We start from the raw sequence: 19,096 nt of genomic DNA on the forward strand, positions 1-19,096 counted from the left end.
AGATAGGGAATGTAGGGGATACGTAATAAAACAGGAGACCTTATAATAGAATCACCACTGTGTACCAAGAACTGAGGCATCTGACTAATTCAATTCTGTGCAGCTGAGCACTCACCACCCCCAACCCAAACAAAACCTGAGGCCCAGGTACACTCAAGGACAGCTTGATACATGTAGTCCCACAGGCTGTATCCAAGTTCATGACTTCTCAAAAGCTGGAATTTGCTGATCTTTTATTTTAAATTTTGCTGTAATGAGTTGTAAAATACATTACAAGATACAACATGTAGTGCGTAACTAAATTAAAGCATATGCAGTGGGCATGATCAAAAATTCAGAAAACAAGAAATATCACTTCATTTTATAGAAAAGCTTAATTTCTGACTCCAGCTCCCCAATCTCTTGAGCTAGCAGAAGAATTAAGATTAGTTCATTTAAAGCCTTTCCCTCATCTCTCCTGAGTTGTGTCAAGAAGCTGATATCTTGTGTTGGGGTGGGGCAAATGGGCACGGGACTGGCTATAGCAACCAGTCACCTCTATGCACAGGTTACCACCAAGCCTTCCATGGTCTTATCTAAATGGCACCTTCAGTGGTTCTCCTCTATTTCATCAACATATTCAGGACTTAGTATCTAATCCCATATACCTAAAGCTCTGGAGAAGGCTCACTTTCCACCTCACTTTTCCAGTACATTCTACCTCTACCTGAAAATCTCCTTCTCCATTTTTCTTTCTCCACAAGCTCCTTAAATTTTTCCAAGAGCTTAAGCTTTTGGAAACTAAAGCCAAAAAAGTCTTGTGTAATACTCCTGCTTTCTGCCCTATAGAGACCCTGAGTAGGGTATTTACCTGAAACAGAGGAAATAAAAAAGAAAATTCATAGATATAAAAACAAAGTAATATTACAAAGTATTGTCCATACCTCATACTAGAAATATTCCAAATAGATCACAGATAGGAGGGAGGGAAGGAGGAAGAGTGGGAGGGAGGGAGGGAGGGGGATGGGGGAAGAAAAGGGGGGTAGAAGAAAGAGCCAGTCAACTATAGAAGTACAAAAATAAAGGAGAATTCCTTTATAGAATAACTTTGGCTTAGAGAAGGATCTCTCTAACTATGACTTGAAAGTCAGATGTCATTAAAGAAAATACAGATAAGTTTAACTACCTAAAAACAGTTTTTAAATCCAGCATGGCAAAAAAAAAAAAACTATATGTGATATCAAAAGATAAATTAAAAATTGGAGGAAAATGTCCGTAGTAATTCTTTCCACAGATAAAAGGCAAATCTCCCTTATCCAGTAGGTCCTATAAACAAAAACAGAAAACAGACTATTGATCTAATTCAATAGCAAAATGGGCTAAAGATAGGAATCGTTCACAGAAAAGGAAATAAGAATGTTTTTTGAACACAAGAGAAGATATCTAATCTCACTTATAATAAGAGAAATGCAAATTAAAAGTATACTATTTCTCAGCTATTAAATTGGCAAAAATCCAAATGTTTGAGAATGCACAGTGTTGGCAAAACTATGGAGAATCAGGCACTCTCACACATGGCTGATGGAAGTGTAAATTAACACAACTGCTATGGAGGGAATTTACACTACCTATCCAAATGACCAATGTGTATGTCCTGTGACGTAGCGAATCCACTGCTGGGAACTTATTCTGTAGATATATTGCATAGGTTATCCAATGAAACAATGTAATAGCAAAAGACTAGAAAACAATCAAGTGTCTACTAATAGGAAATGAGCTAACTAAATTATAGTATATCTACATGTTGGAATATTTTGCAGATGTACCAAAATTAATGAGACAACTCTGATATTGATATGGGAAAATATCTCCAGGATACTTAAATATTTGAAGTATAGGATGGTGCTATCTTATATGTAAGAAAAGGGAGGAGTATGTATTCTACATATTTCTACTTGTATATGTAGAAATTTCTGGAAAGATTCAGAAGAAACTAACAACAGCAACTGGTGGTGGAGGGCTGGGAACCAGGTAGATAGGGCCAGATATGAGAGGTGTACTCACATCTCCATAACGTGACTCTTTAATGTGTATCTTTTAATCTTTGAAAATATGATTTTCAAAAAGTGTTGTTTAAGCTGAGAAACCTTGAAATTTAAAAAATTTATAATTATTTCAGATTAAAATTTTAAGAATCAAAATTTATAAATGAATGGATAAAATATCACTGGAGTTTATTATAGCTCATAATCAAATGGTAGAAAGGATCACAGAGAATATGTAGATAGATTCCAATGATATTCAGATTTTTTTAAAAATTTATCAGAATACAGATAAGCTTTTTTAGTATTGTTACAGTATAAATTACACAGTAAGTTCCACTATAGGAAATTCCAAGAGACTTCTGTTTTATTATAATTTCTGTACCAAGAATGTGTAATTACTTGAAATGTATAAGTCAACAAATGAAGCTTGAAATATTTGATCAGAAAGAAATTTTTGTTTTAATATTATTTATGCTACTGGATTTGATCTATATTATTGGTATTAGCTGGAGAAGGTGATGGCACCCCACTCCAGTACTCTTGCCTGGAGAATCCCATGGATGGAGGAGCCTGGTGGGCTGCCGTCTATGGGGTCGCACAGAGTCGGACACGACTGAAGCGACGCAGCAGCAGCAGCAGCAGCATTGGTATTAGCATAGTGTATTTTCCCTCAGTCTTGGACCACACAACTGTAAAGAAGATCAAAAGCATGGACTCTAGCCTCAGACTGTCTGGGTTCATGTTCCAACTCTACCACTTACTAATTGCATGACCTTAGGTGAACCACCTCACTTCTGAGTGCCTCTGTTTCTACATCTTAAGATGGGAATAATAGGATATTATGAGAATTAAATCCTTTAGAGCCTGCACATGCAAAGTCCTCAATAAGCTTTAAGTATTATCATTATTTTGGGCTTCACAGGTGGCACAAGTGGTAAAGAACCCACCTGCCAGTGCAAGAGATATAAGAGACGCAGGTTTGATCCTTGGGTAGGGAAGATCCCTAGGAGTAGGGCATGGCAAACCATTCCAGTATTCTTGCCTGGAGCATCCCCTGGACAGAGGAGCCTGGTGGGCTATAGTCCATGGGGTCACAAAGAGTCAGACATGACTGAAGTGACTTAGCACAGCACAGCACACATTATTGTTATAAATATATATATATGCACCAAGAAGGGAAAAAACATCACCTGATTTTCTGGCATAGACTCCGAGGAAGAATACAAAAACACAATGGCATTTTTCACAGAAACAGGACAAATAATCCTAAAGACTACAAATAGCCAAAGCAATCCTGAGAAAAAAGAACAAAGCTGGAGGCACCATGGTTCCTGATTTAAAACTATATTTCAAAGCCTAACAATCAAAACAATATGATACTGGCATAAAAACAGACACATAGATCAATGGAATGGAAAAGAGAAATCAGAAAAAAACCTACACATATATGGTCAATTAATTTATGATGCAGGAGCCAAAAATATACAATGGGGAAAGGACTGTCTCTTCAATAAATCATGTTGGGAAAACTAGATATCCACATGAAAAAGGATGAAGGTGGACCATTATCTTACACCATACACAAAAAACCAACTCAAAAATGGATTAAAGATTTGAATGTAACACCTGAAACCATAAAACTCTTGGACAAAAACAGAGGCAGTAAGCTCCTTGACATTGGTCTTGACAATGATTTTCCCTGGATTTGACCACAAAAGCAAAGGCAATAAATGCAAAAATAATCAATGGAATTACAAACTAAAAAGCTTCTACACAGCAAAGGAAACCATCAACAAAATAAAAAGGGAAACTTTGGAATGAAGAAAATATTTGCACATCACATATCTGATAAATAGTTAACATCCAATATATATATATAAAGAATGCACACAACTCAGCAGTAAAACCACACCCAATTAAAAACCGGCAGAGGATCTGAATAGGCAGTTTTCCAAAGAAGACATAAAAGATGACCAATGGTACATGAAAGATACTCAGTATCACTAACTGTCAGGGAAAGGCAAATCAAAACGACAATATTACCTCATGCCTGTGAGAATGACTATTGTCAAAAACACAAGAAACTAAAACTGTTGGTAAAAAAGTGGAGAAAGGGGAACCCTTGTACACTTTTGGTGGAAATGCAAATTGGTGTAGCCACTATAGGAAAAAGTGTGGAGGTTCCTCAAAAAATTAAAAACAGAACTACCATATGATCCAGCAGTTATACTTCCTGATGTTTATCCAAAGGAAAAAAAAAAAAAAAAAAAAACACTAACCTGCAAAAATATGTGTACCACCATGTTCATTGCAATATTGTTTATAATGGCCAAGATATACAATCAACCTATGTGTCTGTCCTTCGATAGATGAATGGACAAAGAAAATGTTGTATATATACATATATAGGAACATTATCCATAAAAAAGAAGGAAACCTTGCCATTTGTGACAACACAGATGGACCTTGGGGGTATTATGCTAAGTGAAATAAGTCAGACATAGAAAGACAAATACGGTATTGTCTCAATTATATGCAGAATCCAAAAAACAAACTAAGAAAAACCTGAACTCATGGATATAAAGAACAGATTGGTGGTTGCCAGAGGCCTGGGCAGAGGTGATGAGGCAGTGGGAGGGAGGTTAGTGGGGGCAAACAGAGGAAGGGGGTCAAAAGGTACAAACATCCAGTTATAAATTAAACAAGTCCTGGCCATGTAATGTACAGCAGGGTGATGATAGTTAATAATACCGTAAGTATGTTTGAAAGTTGCTAGCAGAGTAAATCTGAAAAGCTCTCAAAGAAAATGGTAACTTCTGTGGTGATCAATGTTAACTAGACTTATGTTAGTGATCCTTCACAGTATACACAAATGTTGAAACATCATGCTGCATATCTGAAACTAAATATATGTCAATTAGATCTCAAAAAATTAAAACAAAAAAATATATAAAAATGGAAGTTTTTCCTATATGTCATCCACAAACAAACACACTTAAAAACCAAAGAAAAATGCTCTTCAAATCAGTATCTTCTGAGAAGTCTCTTGGAAGACATCATCATTTTAGGGTATGGGGGGCTAGTAAGGTAGAGAAGCACATCTAATTTGAAGAAGCACTGAATCAACAATACTATAAATTCATATCTGGGAGAAAACAACCTATTGTGCACACAATGCAAACAAAGAAAGTAAAGCTCAAGAAAACTATTTTGCCAGAAGGTGATACAGTGCTTCCCAACAAGGGAGGGGCATGGCACTTCCAGAGTCATATCAGAATTGGGATGGTAGGCTGTAGGAGAGATGGGATGAGACAGTTACCTTTATAAAAAGGGGTTTGAGTTAGACAGGAAGTAGAGAAACACTGCTTTAAAATAAAGTAAAACTGATCAAACTGTCAGAAGAAGATCACTTATCAAAAAGAAGGAAGTTTCAACTTAAAAAAGAAATCACCCCTGGCTTGCATTTCCACCACCCTGTCCCCTCTCACACCGATGGATTTCTGTTGTTTGTTTTGAGGTTGTGGAATAATGATTAATCAGAAGGGTAGGTATTTATCTTTCCTTCCCCGGGGGGTGAATTGGAACCCGATCTTCCATCCTCCCAGGCTTCCTATTGCAATAATGAAATTCCATTACATTGAAAATGATGTAATTCCCTCTGGGTTTGGCTGTAATCAGACTTGACCTATATGGATATGGTGATGATGAAAACCAAAGGATAGAGAAATTAGCAGAAAGAAAGGAACAGAAATTAGATTTGATTGGCTGACTCTGCTTTAATTCAGTTGTACAATGTCTATTGAATACTTGCTTTACTTCTGATGAGAAAAAATAATGCAAAAGAATAGAGATAAATTGCCAAACGGCTTCAGAATCCAGTATTCACTGAACAGCTATCAGGGTTTGTTCTTCCCCCCTCCACTCCACCCCCTCCTCCCACCACCACCATTGATCAATTCTCATTATTAGCTCTCAGAAAAGCAGACAATCCCTGGGACAAGCCTGGCTTCAGATCAGAGAGTCAATATTCTACTGTAACAATCTGCCAAAAAATGCAATTCAGGCACATTTAAAGTGTGTTTCCCCAGAGGAAAGCAAGAAACAGAGGCCACTGAGAGGAGCCTCACTCTTTAGTTTGATTCAACCACAGCTGCCTCTGACATTTCTAAGCCAGTCAGAGTTATCATCAGAAAATGCGAGTGAGCAAATGCAGAGTGACAGAAGACCACAGCACAAAGGCTGCTTGATTCAGGACGCTTATCCAACGCCCCTCCCTCTGCCCTCTACCCCCACCGCCTATGAAGAACTGAGTTCACGGTGAGGACTGAGTGCCAGCCGGGAGGGCAATGTGTGAGAGGAGGCGCAGCAGTAGCATCACATAAAAAGGCATTTATGCGGCACAGGCTGAGAAACTAGTGAAGACTGCTTATCTTGAAGATTCAGAGTTTAAGACACAGGATAAACACTAAGAGTGTGTGTGTGTGTGTGTGTGTGTGTTGAAATTGTCGTTTCTGTAGTCAAAACGGGTCAAGCATCTGCAATTTTACTTTCTTCAATCACATATACCTATATTTCACAAATATAACATGTACATAATCAAAAACAGAATGGGATAGAAATGATCTTGGAGAGACCAACTGTCAAAAAACTAGAGGTGAATGGAGAATAAATGGCTTATTCAGACATTGTTAAATGATTAAAAATCCACCTTTGATTTGTATGATTTAATTATATTTAGTACTTATATTCTATCTATATAAAAATTACACTTTAAAAAACTATCATGAACATTTATATTTAATTTAGATTTTAACAATTTGCACAAAAAGAACAATGCAAAACCAGTATGCAAACATAGGAGAGTTTGTTCTAGTAAAGTAAAAAGCCAATAACTTTGGTCAGTTTATAAAGATTATTTAAGTATCAGTGACATAGTAGTAATAAAAAAGGGTGCAAACTGTGGGGTAGATTTCCAATTCTATTTTTCAAATGTATACCAAAAAAAGACTGTAGAATACATATAAAACATTAATGTTTCTGGATTCTAAGAGTAGACATAGTCTAAACTTTCCTATAGTTTCAAAATTTTGATCATTTACAGATTTTTCCTTCCATTTTTTCCTCCAACATGCAAACATTGATCGTTGACCCTAATGAATATGTAAAATTCAAAAATATTTTTAAATATCTGCATTATCTGTACTCTTATTACAAGATAAGGTTTATTATTCTCTTGAGAGCTAGCATCAGAATCTATTTTGAATACAATCCTTCTTTGCAAAGTATTTGAAGTAGAAGATAGGGTCCCTAGGGTATTAGAGAAAGAGGTAAAAATACCTCTTTCATGAGATTGAGTGAGGAATTTGTTGTTCTGGAGATGAAAAGTAAGGAGAGGAAGCAGTGAGGAACTATTAAGTGGAAACAAAAACAAAATATATAAATACAATTAACTGTTAATTCCACACATGCACTTGTGCACATAAGAAAAAGAAAGAGGTGGGAAGAAACAACAGTGGATTATCTTTTCTGTGGATTATTTTTTCCTTCATGATTTATCCAGTATTTTAACGCGTCTGTCTACAATGTGGGAAACCTGGGTTCGATCCCTGGGTCGGGAAGATCCCCTGGAGAAGGAAATGGCAACCTACTCCAGTATTCTTGCCTGGAAAATCCCATGGATGGAGCCTGGTAGGCTACAGTCCATGGGGTCGCAAAGAGTCGGACACAACTGAGCGACTTCACTACACTTCACTTCTTCATAGTATACACAGATTGGGCTTCTCAGGAGACGCCAGTGGTAAAGAACCTGCCTGCCAATGCAGGAGAAGTAAGAGACACGGGTTTGATCCCTGAATTGGGAAGATCCCCTACAGGAGGGCATGGCAACCCACTCCAGTATTCTTGCCTGGGAAATCCCAGGCACAGAGGAGCCTGGTGGGCCACAGTCCAAAGGGTCACAAGGAGTCAGACACGAGTGAAGCGATTTAGCAGGACACACACACACACATACATAGATTAACATTATATTCAGAAAAAAAGTTATTCTAAAAACCAGAGGAGTTCAGATAGATTAAGAAGCAGGAAGAGGGCATTCCCAGTGTATGAAAGGCTTTGAGCAAAGCCACTGGTGGGGAAGTGTAGCTTTAATATAGCATCATAAGTTAGACATGGTCTTAATGCAGTAACTGAGCTAGTCTGACTGATACCAAGAGTTCTCACTAGAGGTTGATGGGAGAGAAACTTAGAAAGATAAACTAGGATCTGATGAAGGCCTTGGATGCTGGTGTAATGCTAGGACCTGCTTTCTGAGGCTGGAGTAGAATAGGTCTAGGATGCTGAACCACCCCAGACAAGTTTGCTTCTGAGAGTAAATCTTAGCCAGGCTGCCAGGTCAAAGTAATGGAATACCAGAAAGCCCCATGCAAGCCATAGTGGATAAAGGCCACAAGGCAAGAGAATTTATTCAATCCAGATGCCAAGCTGTTAAAGCATTAGGAAAGTCCGAGTAATAAAGTAAGAGAATTATTATGAGGCAGCCAGACAAGGCTGAGTCTGTAGCCAGGTTACACTAAATCTCAAATTGAGATCACAGATTCCTCAAAAGCAAGAATTCTTGACCAGAACATCAAAATCACTTACAAAGTGTTTTTAGTACAAACATATGCCTTCTCCTGTCCCCTCTGGATGACAAATTACTCTCCAGGTCTGACCTTACATAAACCTTCAGTTGACCCACCCAGTGTTGTTCCTTCTGGGAATGTACACTCAAAGAAATGATTAGAGGAACCTGGTGAGATCAGATTCTTAGAGCTCAATGTCTCCTAATCCAAGAAGTTCATATGATTGATCCCAACAAAAATCTCCACAGTCCTAAAGAGGCATCCCTCTTCCCAGCTCACCAAGGAGTTAGGTTCCTTGGGTTTATCCCATTTCATCAGTGTGACCATGCTGCTGATGAATCTATTTGAGGAGGGCTATTACCCATGCAGTTGCTGGAACTTCCCAGCTCTTTAGCAAATTAGCCTTCACCCATACTACAATGCTAACCTCCTCCAGCCCCACAATGCCTGTTTCTGGAAGAATCCAACACTTCTGACCTCGGTCAGAGCTCTTTTTTCACAAATGAATCTGAGGCAATTTCCAAGCCCCCCGAGGATAAAAACACCATGTCCCTGGGCCCACATCTAGATCAAAAATTACAATTTCCAGGGACAAGATCCAGTCATCTACTCTAGACAAATGCTCTGATAGCTGAAACATACTTCTTTTATAAATGCATCTCTTTGTCAGCTCATTGGAGTGAAAGAGCTCCTACTGACGACCACCTTCGACACAGGCTGGAAGAGGCTCACCGCCTGAAACATTTGAGACATCTCTGCTGATCATGGGCTTCCTGCCAACTGGGTCAAAACTAACACAAGTGTCTCTGTTCCTCCAGTAATCCATGTCTAACGCAGTCTCAAATCTTCTGAAGGAAGCAGTCAGTCAGGCCACTGGGTCCTCACCCAGAAATGGATTATAGAACAGAAGAGATTATGGAACAGAATCCCAGCACCTGCATTACCCCAGCTGGGATTTCACAGGAATGTGGCCCTATCTATCTCGGTTGGCATTTATTCTCCAGCCATTTTACCTACTACAGTTTCATGGGCCATAAAGGCCTCCTGTAGCAGCAATAGTGTTGTTTGTCTGTCTGTTTTTATGTACTACTCATTAAAGTCCAGCCTCCAGTCTGGACTTCAATTAGGGAGGAATACTTGGTCCACTAGTTTTTTTAGTAACCCTACATATTCCACAATATTCCACCCCTTGAGGGTCTATACATGTGTTCAGTTCAGTCGCTCAGTCTTGTCTGACTCTTTTGAGACCCCATGAACTGCAGCACGCCAGGCCTCCCTGTCCATCACCAACTCCCGGAGCTTGCTCAAACTCAAGTCCATGGACTCGGTGATGCCATCCAGCCATCTCATCCTCTGTCATCCCCTTCTCCTCCTGCCCTCAATCTTTCCCAGCATCAGGGTCTTTTCCAATGAGTCAGCTCTTCACATCAGGTGGCCAGAGTACTGGAGTTTCAGCTTCAGCATCAGTCCTTCCAATGCATATTCAGGACTGATTTCCTTTGGGGTTGACTGGTTGGATCTCCTTGCAGTCCAAGGGACTCTCAAGAGTCTTCTCCAACACCACAGTTCAAAAGCATCAGTTCTTAGGCGCTCAGCTTTCTTTGTAGACTAACTCTCACATCCATAATTGACTACTGGAAAAACCATAGCTTTGACTAAATGGACCTCTGTCAGCAAAGTAATGTCTCTGCTTTTTAATATGCTGTCTAGGTTGGTCATAACTTTCCTTCCAAGGAGTAAGTGTCTTTTAATTTCATGGCTACAGTCACCATCTGCAGTGATTTTGGAGCCAAAAAATTCAAGTCTGTCACTGTTTCCACTGTTTCCCCATCTATTTGCCATGAAGTGATTGGACTGGATGCCATGACCTTAGTTTTCTGAATGTTGAGTTTTAAGCCAACTTTTTCACCCTCCTCTTTCACTTTCATCAAGAGGCTTTTGAGTTCCTCTTCACTCTCTGCTATTAGGGTGGTGCCATCTGCATATCTGAGGTTATTGATATTTCTCCCAGCAATCTTGATTCCAGCTTGTGTTTCTTCCAGTCCAGCATTTCTCATGATGTACTCTGCATAGAAGTTAAATAAGCAGGGTGACAATATACAGCCTTGACGTACTCCTTTCCCGATTTGGAACCAGTCTGTTTTTCCATGTCCAGTTCTAACTGTTGCTTCTTCACCTGCATACAGATTTCTCAGAAGGCAAGTAGGGTGGTCTGGTATTCCCATCTCTTGAAGAATTCTCCACAGTTTGTTGTGATCCACACAGTCAAAGGCTTTGGCACAGTCAATAAAGCACAAGTAGATGCTTTTCTGAAATTCTCTTGCTCTTTCGATGATCCAACAGATGTTGGCAATTTGATCTCTTGTTCCTCTGCCTTTTCTAAATCCAGCTTGAACATCTGGAAGTTCACAGTTCATGTACTGTTAAAGCCTGGCTTGGAGAATTTTGAGCATTACTTTGCTAGCATGTGAGATGAGTGCAATTGTGCGGTAGTTTGAGCGTTCTTTAGCATTGCCTTTCTTTGAGATTGGAATGAAAACTGACCTTTTTCAGTCCTGTGGCCACTGCTGAGTTTTCCAAATGTGCTGGCATTTTGAGTGCAGCACTTTCACAGCATCATCTTTTAGGATTTGAAATAGCTCAACTGGAATTCCATTACCTCCACTAGCTTTGTTCGTAGTGATGCTTCCTAAGGCCCATTTGACTTCCCATTCCAGGATGTCCGGCTCTAGGTGAGTGATCACATCATTGTGATTATCTGGGTCATGAAGATCTTTTTTGTACAGTTCTTCTGTGTATTCTTGCCACCTCTTCTTAATATCTTCTGCTTCTGTTAGGTCCATACCATTTCTGTCCTTTATCAAGCCCATCTTTGCATGAAATGTTCCCTTGGTATCTCTAATATTCTTGAAGAGATCTCTAGTCTTTCCCATTCTATTGTTTTCCTCTATTTCTTTGCATTGATCACTGAGGAAGGCTTTCTTATCTCTCCTTGCTGTTCTCTGGAACTATGCATTCAAATGGGTATATCTTTCCTTTTCTCCTTTGCCTTTCACTTCTCTTCTTTTCATAGGCCTCCTCAGACAACCATTTTGCCTTTTTGCGTTTCTTTTTCTTGGGGATGCTCTTGATCATTACCTCCTGTATAATGTCACGAACCTCCATCCATATTCTTCAGGCACTCTATCAGATCTGATCCCTTGAATCTATTTGTCACTTCCACTGGATAATCATAAGGGATTTGATTTAGGTCACACCCGAATGGTCTAGTGGTTTTCCCTGCTTTCTTCAATTTAAGTTTGAATTTGCCAATAAGGAGTTCATGATCTGAGCCATAGACAGCTCCCAGTCTTGTTTTTGCTGACTGTATAGAGCTTCTCCATATTTGGCTGAAAAGAATATAATCAATCTGATTTCTGTATTGACCATCTGGTGATGCCCATGTGTGGAGTCTTCTCTTGTTTTGTTGGAAGAGGGTGTTTGCAATGACCAGTGCATTCTCTTGACAAAACTATATTAGCCTTTGCCCTGCTTCATTTTGTACTCCAAGGCCAAATTTGCCTGTTACTCCAGGTATCTCTTGATTTCCTACTGAATACACGTGTACCCAGGTGAAATACAGACAGATGAGAATGGATAGACCCCTGAGGGTAATATGAAGGAGACCTGCAGCCTGCCTAACAAATATTCCTAATTTTTGGTAGGCTTCTCTTGAACGAACTTGGAGAAACCCAGAGTCCAGTCCAATTCAGTGAAGACTAAAAGGAGAGACCAGGGGTGAGATCCCTGAAAGTGAAGACCATATAAAAAACATGCTACAATTAGCAGTTGGCATTCATTGCATGCTTCCCAGGTGGCTCTACAAGTAAAGAAGCCACTTGCCAATGCAAGAGATGTAAGAGATGCAGGTTGGATCCCTGGGTCTGGAAGATCTCCTGGAGGAGGACATAGCAACCCACTCCAGTATTCTTGCCTGGAGAATCCCATGGACAGAGGAGCCTGGCAGGCTATGGTCCATAGGACTGCAAAGAGTTGGACATGACTGAAGCGACTTAGCACACACACATCCGTTACATGCAATCCTGTTATGGATCACACCCTTCTCAGCCTGCTTCAAGCTTGATTCTATCAGTAAATATCATAATTGCTTTAGCATAAAGTGCTTAGACAACCTTAATCAGGCTTTGAATATCTCTCACCATTTTCACCTAGGTCACATTTCACCTATTGACACTTCCTGGCTCGTACATCTAGACCAACCACACAGAAACTGACCACTGTCTTATTTAAGGACTTGCCTCTTGGATGGTGATTCCAGGAGTAAACCAACTGGGGAGTGGTTAGCACACTCAGAAGTTCCCCTGTCTAACCAAAGACTTTACAGAAAGTATTAGAAGGTTTTGAGCAAGAGAGTGGCACAATGAAATTCATGTTTTAAAGAGGGTTAGTTTGACATCTGCAAGATGGATTTGAAGACAAAAGTTACAGAATTCATGGGAATGTTATTATAACAATAAAATGTGAGTGTCTAAAAGTCTAAGCTCGCACGATGGCAAAGCAAAGAAAGATACATACATTAGAGATATTGTAAAGGAAAAAAAAAATCAATGAATTTCGTGAATGAAACCTTTGCCCAGAGAAAAGGGTCTAAGAAAGATTGCCAAGGGGACTGACATGACTTAAAGGTAGAGGCAGGGCAGAAGAAAATTAGATATTGAAGAAAGCTGGTATTCCTGAGGGGTGAGCAATTTTAGGGATTATTTAGATAAAGCAAATCATTAGCTATATAGACAACACCAAGCTCCATGCACCAATAGGGAAATAAAGTTTGATTTCCTTTGTGTATATGTGAATGTGCTTACTGTTTTCTAAATTCAAAAACAGCTCAGCTGAGAAAAACAATCTGAATAGACAATTCACGGAGGAAGAAATTCTAATGGCCAATAAGCGTTTGAAAAAAAAAAAAGTTCAATAGTGGAATTGCTAATACAGATTGATTTCTAAAAACAGAATGTAAGGCAAAAATCAAGTGCAGTATAGTTGGAAATCTTTTAAATCTCCCAGGAAATAAATATACATGATTTGGTGCACAGAATCCTACATGTATATATAAATATATAACATACTGCATCAAGGGGATTCCCAAGACCACCTCAGTTTCAATAATTCACTAGGGGGATACACAAAATTCAGAAAAGTTGTTATATGTATTGCACGGGGGACTATACTCAATATTTTGTAATAAACTATAAGCGAAGATAATCTGAAGAAGAATCTATGTCTAGACAGATAGATATAACTAAACCATTGTTCTATACACTTGAAACACTTGCTTCTTGGAAGGAAAGCTGACAAATCTACATAGCATATTAAAAGGCAAAGACATCACTTTGCCAACAAAGGTCCATATAGACAAAGCTATAGTTTTTTCAGTAGTCATATACGGATGTAAGAGCTGGACCATAAAAAAGGCTGAGCACCAAAGAATTTATGCTTTCGAACTGTGATGCTAGAGAAGACTCTTGAGAGACCCTTGGACTGCAAGGAAATCAAACCAATTAATCCTAAAGGAAATAAACCCTGAATATTCATTGGAAGGACTGATGCTGAAGCTCCAATACTTTAGCCATCTGATATGAAGAGCTGACCCACTGGAAAAGACCCTGAGGCTGGGAAAGATAAGGGGCAGGAAGAGAAGGGAACAACAGAGGATGAGATGCTTAGATGGCATACTGACTCAATAGACATGAACTTGAGCAAACTCCAGGAGGCAATGAAAGACAGGAAAGCCTGGTGCGCTGCCATCCATGGGCTTGCAAAGAGTTGGACACAATTAGCAAATGAACAACAATACTTGAAACTATACACTGAAGTTCAGTTCAGTTGCTCAGTCATGTCCAACTCTTGGCAACCCCATGGACTGCATCATGCCAGGCTTCCCTGTCCATCATCAACTCCTAAAGCTTGCTCAAACTCATGTCCATCAAGTCAGTGATGCTATCCAACCATCTCATCTTCTGATCAACTATTATGCTTCAATTTTTAAAAGAAAAGCTCTTATACTCATGGTTATGATTTATAACAGCAAAAGAAAAATTTCATAGAGCAGAATCAGAAGAAATCAAGTGCAAGCTTCCAGGTGTCCTCTCCCAGGAAAGACAGCACTTATTCTCCCAGCAACAAGTGTGACAACATACTGCCAACCAGGGAGACTCACCTGAGCCTTGGTGACCAAGGTGTTTATTGCAAATCAATCATATGGACATGGAGCAGAGACATGACTAACTTCAGCTAGTCAGTCTCCAGCGCCCCCAGAGGTCTAGCTAATACAGTGTGGCCCAGAACCTCAGCTGAACCAAAACAGGTAATCGCCATAAATCATATGGTCAACATAAACTATCTGGCATGGCCTATGATCACTATGCTTCCCAGAAGGCTCAGTGGTAAATTATTTGCCTGCAAATTCAGGAAACATGAGTTCAAGCCCTGGGTTAGGAAGATTCCCTGGAGTCGGAAATGGCAACCTGCCCCAGTATTCTTGCCTGGGAAATCCCATGGACAGAGTAACCTGGCAGGCTATGGTCCAGGGCATTGAAAAGAGTCAGACACGATTGAGAACTGAGCTTGCATGCATGGTCATTGTACAAAGACACTCTTATCAGGCAGATATTCCAAGGGCTTAGAGCTTTTATCCCAGGAGCTGACCAAAGTCCAGCCATAAATATCTTTGGAATATACAGGATTTAAACACCTAGGCCTCCTGAGTTAACCCTTGACTACACATGTACATAAAAATACAAGCCATTTACTAGATTATCCGTTCAAAACAGAACTGTATAACATTCTGTCTTTAGAAACTAGAATCACAATTCCACTTAGAAGACAGTGTCCAAGTAAATAACAGGTATGAATAAAGCTCAACATTCTAGGATGACAGTAAAAGAGCAAAAATTCAAAAACAAACTCAGTGTCTAAGACTAGGAAAATGGTTAAATAAATCATGGTGTACTCATAGCCTGGACTACTATATACTCCTAGTGTATTAGTAGCTTAGTTATGTCTGACTCTTTTGCTACCCCATGGGGTGTAGCCTACCAGGCTCCTCTGTCCATGGGATTTTCCAGGCAGGAATACGGGAGTAGGTAGCCATTCCCTTCTCCAGGGGATCTTCCTGACCCAGGGATCAAACCTGGGTCTCCTGCATAGCAGGCAGACTCTTTACCGTCATCAGGGAAGCCCTATATCTTAAAATCCATATATTGTTAAGTGAAAAACAAGATATATAATTAACGCTCATCACTCATGAATTTTGCATTTGTGAATTCACCTCGTCTCTAAAATGTAATCTCAAAATCAATCATCGCGGTGCTGTTTGTGGTCATTTGTGGACTTGCACAAAGTGGCAAAAAGTTTGAGTTGCCCGATGGCACATTCCCAGCTGAGGTCAAACAGGAGACAACCGCCTTCTTGTTTATCCTTCTCATGATCTACCTACTGCCACGCATTTCACACTTCTGTGCTTCTGTTGGTGACTTCTCTGTCTAAAGTGGCCCCGAGCATAGTACTGAAGTGCTGTCCAGTGCTCCCAAGGCCAAGAAGCCTGTGGTGTGCCTTATAGAGAAATCATATGTGCTAAATGAGGTTCATTCAGGCATGAGCTTTAGTGCCATTGGACATGAGTTCAATGTTAATGAATTAACAATGTTTTAAACTGTCTTCAAACTGAAGCACATACTAAACAAGGCAATGTATTAATTGACTGACGAAAATGTAGTGACCAAGGACTCACAGGAACCCAACCCAATACTTTTTCTAGGAGCAATGGTTCAATATTCGCTAATACACTGTTTGTAGTAACTACAGAACATAACTACCACTAATAATGAGAACTGTTTATGTATATACAACACGGAAAGACATATATCAAGATAATGATCGTGGCTATCTTTAATAAGAAGGTGGTTGATTTTGATTTTCTTTTTTTCTAGTATTTTGCAATATTTGCCTCATTTTCTATCAGCAACATGTGTAATATATACAGTTGAGGAAAAGTTAGTTATGCAATAAATAAATGTAAGACCATGAGAAATAGATCACACCAAAAAAAAAAAAAAAAGAAAAGACCTTAGTTACTGAGGAAACCATTAAGGGTGGACCCTAATATTTCTAAAGGTACCAGCAGCATAAGTTACCATATGAAAAACCACATAGAGGAGTGCACAGGCTCACCTACGGAAAGGTAAGTGGGGGCAAGTAGGGGAAGGTGATTGAATAATACTATGCTTCCTCGTAAAAACAAAATAGAACAAAATTTCATTCTATTCATTGTCAAAGGCATGGAGGGAAAATTCTTGTTGGCTTCCCTCTTTCAGCCTGTCTCCAAACAAAGCTTATTTATGAGCAGGGAGCTGAAAAGGACCTAGAATTCCTGATTTGTTTCCACCCTGATGCTTGGTGGTAGAGATAATAAGGCTGCTGTGGGTGGGCTTTGCATAACCAACCCATCCTGCATTCGTCCGTAGTCAGTTGGGCTTTAAGTGAATGTGTTATTTGAAAATCAATGCTAAGACCATGAAAACAGCATTGCAGTATCATGAGGGTCTCACCCTCCAAGTTTTCTCTGGGGATCCGTGTGTTATCAACACTTCACCCTCACATTACTCACAGGCAATAGCAGCTGTGGCAGCATTTTCTCATCTTTAGTTTGTTTCAACTCCCCTGAGAACCATACAGAATACACCTCCCATTTATGCCAACTCTTCCTTTGTGAAGGATCCCACAAGGCTTCATTAATTTCTCAGGCTAGCCCCAGAGGTCACTGTTGCTGCTTCTGGGGCAAAGCAGAACCCGATAGCACACAGAAACCCAGGACAGTCATTTGAATTAGGGAACAGAGAAGCATTCCCACTATAGGGAGTTCAGGGAAATTACATATGACCAGGAATCTAGGCATTCTCACCCTGACAAAGAAATAATGGCTGTCACTGGCTCCAAGGCGAGGTGGGAGTCCAAAGAGCTTTAGAACAGGTGGACTCCAAAGAACAAAGTTTTGATCAAAGGGGATTCTTTGGTCAAGACAAAAATTTGACACATCTTGAAAGAAATACTGATACAATGGAGTTTCCTTATCTAATGCACTCAAAACTCCAAAGGAATTTTCCTCTGATACAATACAGCTGGATATTAGCAAGAAAGAACTACATGAAAAACCTAAGGTCAAATCCATCAAGCAGGGAGAACATAGCGCAATTAACATGAGAGAAAAAGATGTTGGCTCTAAAAGAAACGGAAACTGGATATTATCATCCTTTTGATGATCAGAGACCAAGCCCTCTTGAGCAGGAAAGGGTTTCATTAACTAAATGGCCTGGAAGCTCTTACCACAGATGAACCAGAGAATGTGTTTCCAGGGCAGGGAAGGATAATAGTCTACTGAAAATGAGAACCCAAAAGATCTTTCAAAACAAAAATTTATTAACTACCTAAAAATCAATAAGGAAAAGAAAAACACCTCAAACAGAACTATGGGCAAAGAGTATGAATAGGCAAGTCACGCGTACCAATATTGCTAATGAACATTAAAAGCTGTTCAACTTCCCCTAAAATTAATCAAATAGAATTTAAACAATAATGTGATTATTTCTACCTATCAGATTGCCAAAGATGGAAACATTAATGATATTCCATGTCAGCAAGAAAGTAGGAAAATGGGACTTCCCTGGTAGTCCAGTGGTTAGGAATATACTTTGCAATGCAGGGGACACTGGTTTGATCCCTGGTCAGGGAATTAAGATCCCACATGCCACAAAACAGCTAAGTCCAAACACTTTAGAGTCAGTGTGCCTCAACTAGAGCATCCAAGTGCCACAATGAAAGATCACTTGTCCCAAACTAAGACCAGAGGTAGCCAAATAAATAAGCTTTTTTAAAAGATGGTAGGGGAAAAAAAAAAAAAAAAAAGTAGGGAAACACAAATGAAGAAATACTCTTGTTGTACATATATTCATATTACACTTTAAATGTTCATCTCCTTTGACTCAACATATCTACTTCTAATAATAGAAACATTCGTCTCATGGAAATGTTCAAGTAGTCAAGGGTGTTTAGCAAAGCATTGTTTATAAAATTTTTAAAATCTAGTATAACTCAACTGTCCTTTCATTGCTGCTGCTGCTACTGCTGCTAAGTCGCTTCAGTCGTGTCGGACTCTGTGCGACCCCATAGATGGCAGCCCACCAGGCTCCTCCGTCCCTGGGATTCTCCAGGCAAGAACACTGGAGTGGGTTGCCATTTCCTTCTCCAATGCATGAAAGTGAAAAGTCAAAATGAAGTTGCTCAGTTGTGTCCAACTCTTAGCGACCCCATGGACTGCAGCCTACCAGGCTCCTCCGTCCATGGGATTTTCCAGGCAAGAGTACTGGAGTGGGGTGCCATTGCCTTGGTTAAATAACT

General features: G+C 39.6%; 1 long non-coding RNA gene across 1 annotated transcript in view; it reads right to left on the reverse strand.

Moving 5' to 3' along the window:
• The window catches only part of LOC123330744, a 146,690-nt gene that overhangs the window by 89,737 nt on the left and 37,857 nt on the right, over positions 1-19,096 (reverse strand). The window lies entirely within an intron of this gene.

This window comes from Bubalus bubalis, chromosome 20 (genome assembly GCF_019923935.1).
Source record: "Bubalus bubalis isolate 160015118507 breed Murrah chromosome 20, NDDB_SH_1, whole genome shotgun sequence".
In the NCBI taxonomy this organism is placed as follows: domain Eukaryota; kingdom Metazoa; phylum Chordata; class Mammalia; order Artiodactyla; family Bovidae; genus Bubalus; species Bubalus bubalis.